At 61.0% G+C, this 10522-nt stretch overlaps 1 non-coding gene across 1 annotated transcript; it reads left to right on the top strand.

Annotated features, from left to right (window-relative positions):
* The first annotated feature begins 7708 nt into the window (after nucleotides 1-7708).
* Nucleotides 7709-9523, top strand: LOC142790312 (small subunit ribosomal RNA). Its single transcript, XR_012889424.1, has one exon. It is a non-coding gene; the product is annotated as a small subunit ribosomal RNA (ribosomal RNA).
* Nucleotides 9524-10522: the final 999 nt, after the last annotated feature.

The following is a 10522-nucleotide window of genomic DNA, read 5'->3' as shown; positions in this document are numbered from 1 at the left end:
GCAGACGCGGTTTTTGCGCCGCCCCGGCTGACGCGGTTTTTGCCGCCCCGGCTGACGCGGTTTTTGCCGCCCCGGCTGACGCAGTTCGGACTTGGCACTTTTTGGCTGAGCCTGGCTGGTGGCCCACTCACTCGATCGCCATGTCTGTTAGCCACAGTTTTCCCGGTGGTGCCGCACCCGGGCTCGCCCCGGCTGACGCAGTTTTCGCGCCGCCCCGGCAGACGCGGTTTTCGCGCCGCCCCGGCTGACGCGGTTTTTGCCGCCCCGGCTGACGCAGTTCGGACTTAGCACTTTTTGGGCTGAGCCTGGCTGGCGGCCCACTCACTCGATCGCCATGTCTGTTTGCCACAGTCTTCCCGGTGGTGCCGCACCCGGGCTCGCCCCGGCAGACGCGTTTTTTTTTTCTTTCGCCCCGGCAGACGTGGTTCCCCCCCCCCCCTTTTCGCTCGCCCCGGCTGACGAGGTTTTCGCGCCGCCCCGGCTGACGCAGTTTTCGCGCCGCCCCGGCTGACGCGGTTTCGCGCCGCCCCGGCAGACGCGGTTTTTTGCGCCGCCCCGGCTGACGCGGTTTTTTGCCGCCCCGGCTGACGCAGTTCGGACTTGGCACTTTTTGGCTGAGCCTGGCTGGCGGCCCACTCACTCGATCGCCATGTCTGTTTGCCACAGTTTTCCCGGTGGTGCTGCACCCGGGCTCGCCCCGGCTGACGCAGTTTTCGCGCCGCCCCGGCAGACGCGGTTTTTGCGCCGCCCCGGCTGACGCGGTTTTTGCCGCCCCGGCTGACGCGGTTTTTGCCGCCCCGGCTGACGCAGTTCGGACTTAGCACTTTTTGGCTGAGCCTGGCTGGTGGCCCACTCACTCGATCGCCATGTCTGTTAGCCACAGTTTTCCCGGTGGTGCCGCACCCGGGCTCGCCCCGGCTGACGCAGTTTTCGCGCCGCCCCGGCAGACGCGGTTTTCGCGCCGCCCCGGCTGACGCGGTTTTTGCCGCCCCGGCTGACGCAGTTCGGACTTAGCACTTTTTGGGCTGAGCCTGGCTGGCGGCCCACTCACTCGATCGCCATGTCTGTTTGCCACAGTCTTCCCGGTGGTGCCGCACCCGGGCTCGCCCCGGCAGACGCGTTTTTTTTTTCTTTCGCCCCGGCAGACGTGGTTCCCCCCCCCTTTTCGCTCGCCCCGGCTGACGAGGTTTTCGCGCCGCCCCGGCTGACGCAGTTTTCGCGCCGCCCCGGCTGACGCGGTTTCGTGCCGCCCCGGCTGACGCGGTTTTCGCGCCGCCCCGGCTGACGCGGTTTTTGCGTCGCCCCGGCTGACACGGTTCGGACTTTGCACTTTTCGGCTGTGCCTGGCTGGCGGCCCACTCACTCGATCGCCATGTCTGTTTGCCACAGTTTTCCCGGTGGTGCCGCACCCGGGCTTGCCCCGGCAGACGCGTTTTTTTTTTTTCTTTCGCCCCGGCTGACGCAGTTTTCGCGCCGCCCCGGCTGACGCGGTTTCGTGCCGCCCCGGCAGACGCGGTTTTTTGCGCCGCCCCGGCTGACGCGGTTTTTGCCGCCCCGGCTGACGCAGTTCGGACTTTGCACTTTTTGGCTGAGCCTGGCTGGCGGCCCACTCACTCGATCGCCATGTCTGTTTGCCACAGTTTTCCCGGTGGTGCCGCACCCGGGCTCGCCCCGGCAGACGCGTTTTTTTTTTTCTTTCGCCCCGGCTGACGCAGTTTTCGCGCCGCCCCGGCTGACGCGGTTTCGTGCCGCCCCGGCAGACGCAGTTCGGACTTGGCACTTTTCGGCTGTGCCTGGCTGGCGGCCCACTCACTCGATCGCCATGTCTGTTTGCCACAGTTTTCCCGGTGGTGCCGCACCCGGGCTCGCCCCGGCAGACGCGTTTTTTTTTTCTTTCGCCCCGGCTGACGCAGTTTTCGCGCCGCCCCGGCAGACGCGGTTTTCGCGCCGCCCCGGCAGACGCGGTTTTTTGCGCCGCCCCGGCTGACGCGGTTTTTTGCCGCCCCGGCTGACGCAGTTCGGACTTGGCACTTTTTGGCTGAGCCTGGCTGGCGGCCCACTCACTCGATCGCCATGTCTGTTTGCCACAGTTTTCCCGGTGGTGCCGCACCCGGGCTCGCCCCGGCTGACGCAGTTTTCGCGCCGCCCCGGCTGACGCGGTTTCGTGCCGCCCCGGCAGACGCGGTTTTTGCGCCGCCCCGGCTGACGCGGTTTTTGCCGCCCCGGCTGACGCGGTTTTTGCCGCCCCGGCTGACGCAGTTCGGACTTAGCACTTTTCGGCTGAGCCTGGCTGGTGGCCCACTCACTCGATCGCCATGTCTGTTAGCCACAGTTTTCCCGGTGGTGCCGCACCCGGGCTCGCCCCGGCTGACGCAGTTTTCGCGCCGCCCCGGCAGACGCGGTTTTCGCGCCGCCCCGGCTGACGCGGTTCGGACTTTGCACTTTTCGGCTGTGCCTGGCTGGCGGCCCACTCACTCGATCGCCATGTCTGTTTGCCACAGTTTTCCCGGTGGTGCCGCACCCGGGCTTGCCCCGGCAGACGCGTTTTTTTTTTTTCTTTCGCCCCGGCTGACGCAGTTTTCGCGCCGCCCCGGCTGACGCGGTTTCGTGCCGCCCCGGCAGACGCGGTTTTTTGCGCCGCCCCGGCTGACGCGGTTTTTGCCGCCCCGGCTGACGCAGTTCGGACTTTGCACTTTTTGGCTGAGCCTGGCTGGCGGCCCACTCACTCGATCGCCATGTCTGTTTGCCACAGTTTTCCCGGTGGTGCCGCACCCGGGCTCGCCCCGGCAGACGCGTTTTTTTTTTCCTTCGCCCCGGCAGACGTGGTTCCCCCCCCCCCCCCTCCGTCTTTCTTTTTGTTTTTTTTTTCGCCGCGGCTGAAGTGGATTTTTCGGTGCCTCGACGCCCCGGTAGTCGCGGTTTTTCCGTTTCCGCACGGCCCCGGCTGACGCTGCTCGGTCACAGTCGCCTTTTGTGGTGATTGCAGACTTCTTGAGCGCGGGTGTTTTTTTTTTGTTGTTGTTGTTGTTTTATTACGCATTCGCTCCAGCAGACGCTGTTTAGACTTTTTGTTTCCTCTTTTATCCTGCGACGAGGTGACGAGGTTTATTCGGTGCCCCGCCGCCCCGGCTGAAGTGATTTTTCCTGTCCCGTGCCGCCCCGGCTGACGCGGTTGGGACTTCGCGTTTGTTCGGCCGCCACGGGTTTTGGCGCACTCGCTCGGTTGCTTGTTGTTGCCACTTGTTGCGAACCCAGGTTTCTTGAGCGAGCGCGGGCGTTTTTTCTTCCTTTCTTTCTTTGTTCTATGTGTTAGCGAATCGGCCTTTAATATCACACGAGGACTCACAACCAACAATTTTCAGTTTGAAGTGTAAATAATCTGCAGGTGTTGACGTAACTGACTTGCCCCGTACCCTTGAGTACATCCATGAAGTTCTCGTAGTACTACTAAATCGCATTATTCCAAGTGGAGAAATTCCCATAAATTTGCAAACCTCTACACGAAAATCGGTGCGCGTGATAAAGTTGAAAATTATCGTCCGATATCAAATGTGCCTTCTATAACACAAATTCTAGGAAAAAAAAAAAAACACTTGTTCGCCGTTTTCTGCGCCGTGACTGGCAGCACTCCGGCGAAGCGAAACGGGGTCGATTCGAGCACGATATCGGCGTCTTTCGACGTGCTCGCCGGCGACCGTCGCACGAGTACGTCGCACGAGCGCGTCTGCCGGGGCGCCGTTTGCGAAGCCGACGCAAAAGTGGGAACCGCCGCTCGGATGATCGCCGCTTTCGGCAGAGTGAGTGTTGGCACTCCGGGGAAGCGAAACAGCGTGAATGCGCCCACGAAATCGGCGTATTTTGAAGTGACCGCCGGCGACCGTCGCACGAGTACGGTAAACCGCGTCAGCCGGGGCGTAGTTCGGGACGCCGACGAAAAAGTGGGAAGCGCAACTCGGATCTTCGCCGTTTTTGCAGGAGTGAGTGGCGGCCCTCCTGCGAGACCAAGAAGCATCGATTCGTGCACGAATTCGGCGCCTTTCGACGTGATCGCCGGCGACCGTCGCTCGAGTAGGGCAAACCGCGTCTGCCGGGGCGGGCTTCGGGACGCCGATGCGAAAGTGGGAAACGCTGCTCGGATGTTCGCCGTTTTTGGCCGAGTGAGTGCTGGCACTCGGGCGAAGCCAAACGGGGCCGATTACGGCACGATATCGGCGTCTTTCGACGTGCCCGCCGGCGACCGTCGCACGAGTACGGTAAACCGCGTCAGCCCGGGCGGAGTTCGGGACGCCGATGCGAAAGTGGAGAACGCCGCTCGGATCTTCGCCGTTTTTGGAGGAGTGAGTGGCGGCACTCCGGAGAAGCCAAGGAGCGCCAATTAGCGCACGATATCGGCGTCTTTCGACGCGCTCGCCGGCGACCGTCGCACGAGTAGGGCAAACCGCGTCTGCCGGGGCGGGGTTTACGACGCCGACGCAAAAGTGGGAACCGCCGCTCGGATGTTGGCCGTTTTTGGCAGAGTGAGTGCTGGCACTCCGGCGACGCGAAAGAGCGCGAATGCGCCCACGAAAGTGGCGTATTTGGACGTGCTTGACGGCGACCGCTGCAGGAGTACGAAAAACCACGTCAGCCGGGGCGAGCGACCCACGGCGGTCTGGGTGCTTATCGCTGCTATTATAGGGGCACCCCGGCAGACGCAGAAAAAAAAAAAATTTTTTTTCGACCTTCTTTTTTGCTGGTCGAGCTCGGGTAACCCAGGTCGCAATGGGAGCCGCGCACGAAAGCGGCGTCGCGAGACGCGTTCGCGGTCGCTAGTCGCACGAGCTCGGCAACCGCGTCAGCCGGCGCGGAGTTCGGGATGCCGACGGCTAAGTGGGTACCGCTGCTCGGATGTTCGCCGTTTTTGGCCGAGTGAGTGCTGGCACTCCGGTGAAGCCAAGGAGCGCCAATTCGTGCACGATATCGGCGTCTTTCGACGTGCCCGCCGGCCACCGCCGCACGAGTACGGCAAACCGCGTCTGCCGGGGCGGGGTTTGCGACGCGTACGCAATAGTGGGAACCGTCGCTCGGATGTTCGTCGTCTTTGGCCGAGCGAGTGCTGGCACTCCGGCGAAGCGAAACGGGGCCGATTCGGGCACGATATCGGCGTATTTCGACGTGCTCGCCGGCGACCGTCGCACGAGTACGGCAAAGCGCGTCTGCCGGGGCGAGGTTTGCGACGCCGACGAAAAAGTGGGAAGCGCCGCTCGGATCTTCGCCGTTTTTGCAGGAGTGAGTGGCGGCCCTCCTGCGAGACCAAGAAGCATCGACTCGCGCACGATATCGGTGTCTTTCGACGTGCCCGCCGGCCACCGCCGCACGAGTACGGCAAACCGCGTATGCCGGGGCGGGGTTGGCGACGCCGACGCAAAAGTGGGAACCGCCACTAGGATGTTCGCCGTTTTTGGCAGAGTGAGTGCTGGCACTCCGGCGAAGCGAAAGAGCGCGAATGCGCCCACGAAAGTGGCGTGTTTGGACGTGCTTGACGACGACCACCGCAGGAAAACGAAAAACCACGTCAGCCGGGGCGAGCGACCCATGGCGGTCTGGGTGCTTATCGCTGCTATTATAGGGGCACCCCGGCAGACGCAAAAAAAAAAAAATTTTTTTTTCGACATTCTTTTTTGCTCGTCGACCTCGGGTGACCCAGGTCGCAGTGGGAGCCGCGCACGAAAGCGGCGTCGCGAGACGGCTTCGCGGTCGCTAGTCGCACGAGCTCGGCAACCGCGTCTGCCGGGGCGGAGTTCGGGACGCCGACGGCTAAGTGGGAACCGCCGCTCGGATGTTCGCCGTTTGTGGCCGAGTGAGTGCTGGCACTCCGGCGAAGCCAAACGGGGCCGATTCCGGCACGATATCGGCGTCTTTCTACGTGCTCGCCGGCGACCGTCGCACGAGTACGGCAAAGTGCGTCTGCCGGGGCGGGGTTTGCGACGCGTACGCAATAGTGAGAACCGTCGCTCGGATGTTCGTCGTCTTTCGCCGAGCCAGTGCTGGCACTCCGGCGAAGCCGAACGGAGCCGATTCGGGCACGATATCGGCGTCTTTCCACGTGCTCGCCGGCGACCGTCGCACGAGTACGGTAAACCGCGTCAGCCGGGGCGGAGTTCGGGACGCCGATGCGAAAGTGGGAAGCGCCGCTCGGATCTTCGCCGTTTTTGGAGGAGTCAGTGGCGGCACTCCTGTGAAGCCAAGGTGCGCCAATTCGCGCACGATATCGGCGTCTTTCGACGTGCCCGCCGGCCACCGTCGCACGAGTACGGCAAACCTCGTCTGCCGGGGCGGGGTTTGCGACGCCGACGCAAAAGTGGGAACCGCCGCTCGGATGTTCGCCGTTTTTGGCAGAGTGAGTGCTGGCACTCCGGCGAAGCGAAAGAGCGTGAATGCGCCCACGAAAGTAGCGTATTTGGACGTGCTTGACGGCGACCGCCGCAGGAGTACGAAAAACCACGTCAGCCGGGGCGAGCGACCCACGGCGGTCTGGGTGCTTATCGCTGCTATTATAGGGGCACCCCGGCAGACGCAGAAAGAAAAAAAAAATGGGGACATGGCGTGCGTCACCGTGCGGCTTCGCAGCGTTGCCGAAGTCGCCGAGCCCTTCGACTGAGCCGAACGGCGGACAGGGAACGTTGGTCGGCCGTTCTAACCTGTCGGTGCCACGCCGAGACGTCGTTAAGGAAAACCGCGTCGTGGGCCTCTACGACGCCGTCGATTCGTTGTACGTTTGGTGTCCAGCGTGTCGGCGGCGAGTAGCGGACACGTCGTTCACGACTTCGGTCTTTCGCAGTCGACGCGAACTTGCGGAGAGTCGTGGTGCCTCACGTTTTCGGCAGAAACCGCGGCGGAATTTTCCCGTGCGTGCGCGCACGACCTCGGTGCTGTGCCGTCAGCGTAGTGTTGCACAAACTCGTGGCCTACCCAAGGTGCGGTACGTTTGCGGCCGTATCCTCGGTGGCAATTTCGTGAGTAGGGTCGCAAATTCTACGACCTCGGCGGGTTTGAGAGCGACGTAGACTTGTGGCACGCTCAACGTGCCACACGTTTCGGGGCACACCCGCGGTGAAATTTTCTCGAGTACGCTCGTATTAGTGCCCAAGGAGGTCTGGGTACTTATCGCTGCTATTATGTGGGGGTTCTCGTGAGCGGCGTACGCGAAAGCGACCGGGTGTCTGATATGCGGCGGGCTTCGGCCTCGTCAAGCGTGTCCTCGGGTCTGCTCCAGGGGAATCCACGGCAGTCGTCTGCAGCCTCATCCGCTTGATGCGTTAGGGGCTGGTTGTCGGACGGTGCCGTTTTACCACGATATCGAGGTGTGTTCCGTGTCGTCCTCGGGCGATTCAGATGCGAAAGCGCCGAAGACGCGGGCGTGACCCGTCGTCTGGCGGCTTTGCGGTCTCGGCTCCGTTGCTAGTTCCGGCCGGTCCACCGACAGTGCAGCGGGCTTGGGCAACCCGCACGGCGCGACCGAGTCGATGCAACGAAAAAGAGCGAGCATGAACGTGCTTCTTGCCGCACGGCTCCCACTCGTCTTTCGGGAAGGTTGTGCCGTAGCGAGCTCGAACGCCGTCATCTCGGAGTGCAAAATAAGCGTGTTGGGGCGCCTGAAGGTGGCCTCCGCCGCACACAGACTGCGTCCGGCCCGCCGAAGGCGAGGACGGACGCGCAGTCGAACGATTACCTGGTTGATCCTGCCAGTAATCATATGCTTGTCTCAAAGATTAAGCCATGCATGTCTAAGTACATGCCGAAATAAGGCGAAACCGCGAATGGCTCATTAAATCAGTTATGGTTCCTTAGATCGTTTCTTCCTACTTGGATAACTGTGGCAATTCTAGAGCTAATACATGCAGTGAGCCTGGAGCCCTTTGGGTAACGGGTGCTTTTATTAGACCAAGATCGATCGGGTTTCGGCCCGTATTGTGTGGTGACTCTGGATAACTTTGTGCTGATCGCATGGCCACGAGCCGGCGACGTTTCTTTCAAGTGTCTGCCTTATCAACTTTCGATGGTAGGTTACTTGCTTACCATGGTTGTTACGGGTAACGGAGAATCAGGGTTCGATTCCGGAGAGGGAGCCTGAGAAACGGCTACCACATCCAAGGAAGGCAGCAGGCGCGCAAATTACCCACTCCCGGCACGGGGAGGTAGTGACGAAAAATAACAATACGGGACTCTTTTGAGGCCCCGTAATTGAAATGAGTACACTCTAAATCCTTTAACGAGGATCAATTGGAGGGCAAGTCTGGTGCCAGCAGCCGCGGTAATTCCAGCTCCAATAGCGTATACTAAAGCTGCTGCGGTTAAAAAGCTCGTAGTTGGATCTCAGTTCCAGACGAGTAGTGCATCTACCCGATGCGACGGCTCGGACTGAACATCATGCCGGTTCTTTCTTGGTGCACTTCATTGTGTGCCTCGAGATGGCCGGTGCTTTTACTTTGAAAAAATTAGAGTGCTCAACGCAGGCGAGTCGCCTGAATAAACTTGCATGGAATAATAGAACAAGACCTCGTTTCTGTTCTGTTGGTTTTTGGAATACGAGGTAATGATTAAGAGGGACGGACGGGGGCATTCGTATTGCGGCGCTAGAGGTGAAATTCTTGGACCGTCGCAAGACGAACTACTGCGAAAGCATTTGCCAAGAATGTTTTCATTGATCAAGAACGAAAGTCAGAGGTTCGAAGGCGATCAGATACCGCCCTAGTTCTGACCATAAACGATGCCAACCAGCGATCCGCCTGAGTTACTCAAATGACTCGGCGGGCAGCTTCCGGGAAACCAAAGTATTTGGGTTCCGGGGGAAGTATGGTTGCAAAGCTGAAACTTAAAGGAATTGACGGAAGGGCACCACCAGGAGTGGAGCCTGCGGCTTAATTTGACTCAACACGGGAAAACTTACCCGGCCCGGACACTGGGAGGATTGACAGATTGAGAGCTCTTTCTTGATTCGGTGGATGGTGGTGCATGGCCGTTCTTAGTTGGTGGAGCGATTTGTCTGGTTAATTCCGATAACGAACGAGACTCTAGCCTATTAAATAGGTGCGGGGTTCCCAGCACCTTACAACCTTCTTAGAGGGACAAGCGGCTCCTAGCCGCACGAAACAGAGCAATAACAGGTCTGTGATGCCCTTAGATGTCCGGGGCCGCACGCGCGCTACACTGAAGGAAGCAGCGTGTCTTTATCCCTGTCTGAAAAGACTGGGTAACCCGTGGAACTTCTTTCGTGATTGGGATAGGGGCTTGCAATTGTTCCCCTTGAACGAGGAATTCCCAGTAAGCGCGAGTCATAAGCTCGCGTTGATTACGTCCCTGCCCTTTGTACACACCGCCCGTCGCTACTACCGATTGAATGATTTAGTGAGGTCTTCGGACCGATGTCCGGCGCGGCCTTTCGGTTGCGCCGGTCTGTTGGAAAGATGACCAAACTTGATCATTTAGAGGAAGTAAAAGTCGTAACAAGGTTTCCGTAGGTGAACCTGCGGAAGGATCATTAACGGATTGTGAAGGGTGAGCGCCTCGGCTGCGTCTGCGCCCGACACTTTCTGCCGCTGACCCCGTTTGGACGCGGGGTCGGCTTTTCCCCACGGGGCTGCCTGAATGTGGAGCGGCACCCCGTGACAAATTGTTGCGCCCAGCGGACGCCAACACCGCGACCTTGGACGGTCGGCCAGGTGGCGGACGCGGGTACAAACGGCGCAACGCACTCATAGGTCGGCTTTCGACCCGCCACTGCACCGTGGCTCGAAGCGCTCGAAATGCGCGACCCGACCGCTGCGGGACCGCCTAGTACTGTAAACAGGAGCGGCGGAGCGCGAACGGCGAGTCGTGGTTACGTCGGTAGAAGGCGAGGCTGCGCGTTCCCGAAACGCCAGCCGAGTGCCCTCCCGACCGTTCGAGCGTGCAAGAACGAGACCCGACAATCGCGCGGCGACTGCCAAGTACGAGAGGAACGGCACAAGCGTCGGCGGTCGGTCAAGGAACTGGCGATGTGACGGGTCCGCTGTGCACCAGTGCATACCGTCCCGCCGTCCGCGGCAAGCGCCTCCGCGTCCTCGGGTGACGGAGGCTGCCGGTCGGTTCTTGCAGGCGAGGGATCTCGCTGGCACCGGTTCGCGTTGACGCGCGGCCGGTCATGGCACGGCGATGCGACGGCCGAGGTGCGCAGTACTCGATGGAGGAACCGCACGCTCCGATGACCGTCCCGCCCTCCGCGGCGTATGCGTACCGACCGTAATGGTTGCAGCAGCGCCGGCCGGCTTTTGAATTCGCCACACGAAACACGGTGCGAGATCGCGGTTAGGGGAGCGTCGACGTTGCCAGGCGTTTTGCTTGCTGCCGAGGGAAAGGCGGCACGGCCACGTCGCGCTCGTCGCGATTAGCGGGTCTGCGCGCTTTGGGAAGGTGCCGCAACGACTTGCCGAAAGAGGAAGCACGGAAGAACGAGGGACTTGGACGTCCCGACAATTGAACGCACTTGCGGCCAGGCCCTTGC

The sequence above is a fragment of the Rhipicephalus microplus genome, unplaced genomic scaffold (genome assembly GCF_043290135.1).
Source record: "Rhipicephalus microplus isolate Deutch F79 unplaced genomic scaffold, USDA_Rmic scaffold_99, whole genome shotgun sequence".
Taxonomy (NCBI): domain Eukaryota; kingdom Metazoa; phylum Arthropoda; class Arachnida; order Ixodida; family Ixodidae; genus Rhipicephalus; species Rhipicephalus microplus.
This window is presented reverse-complemented; position numbering and strand designations above follow the sequence as displayed.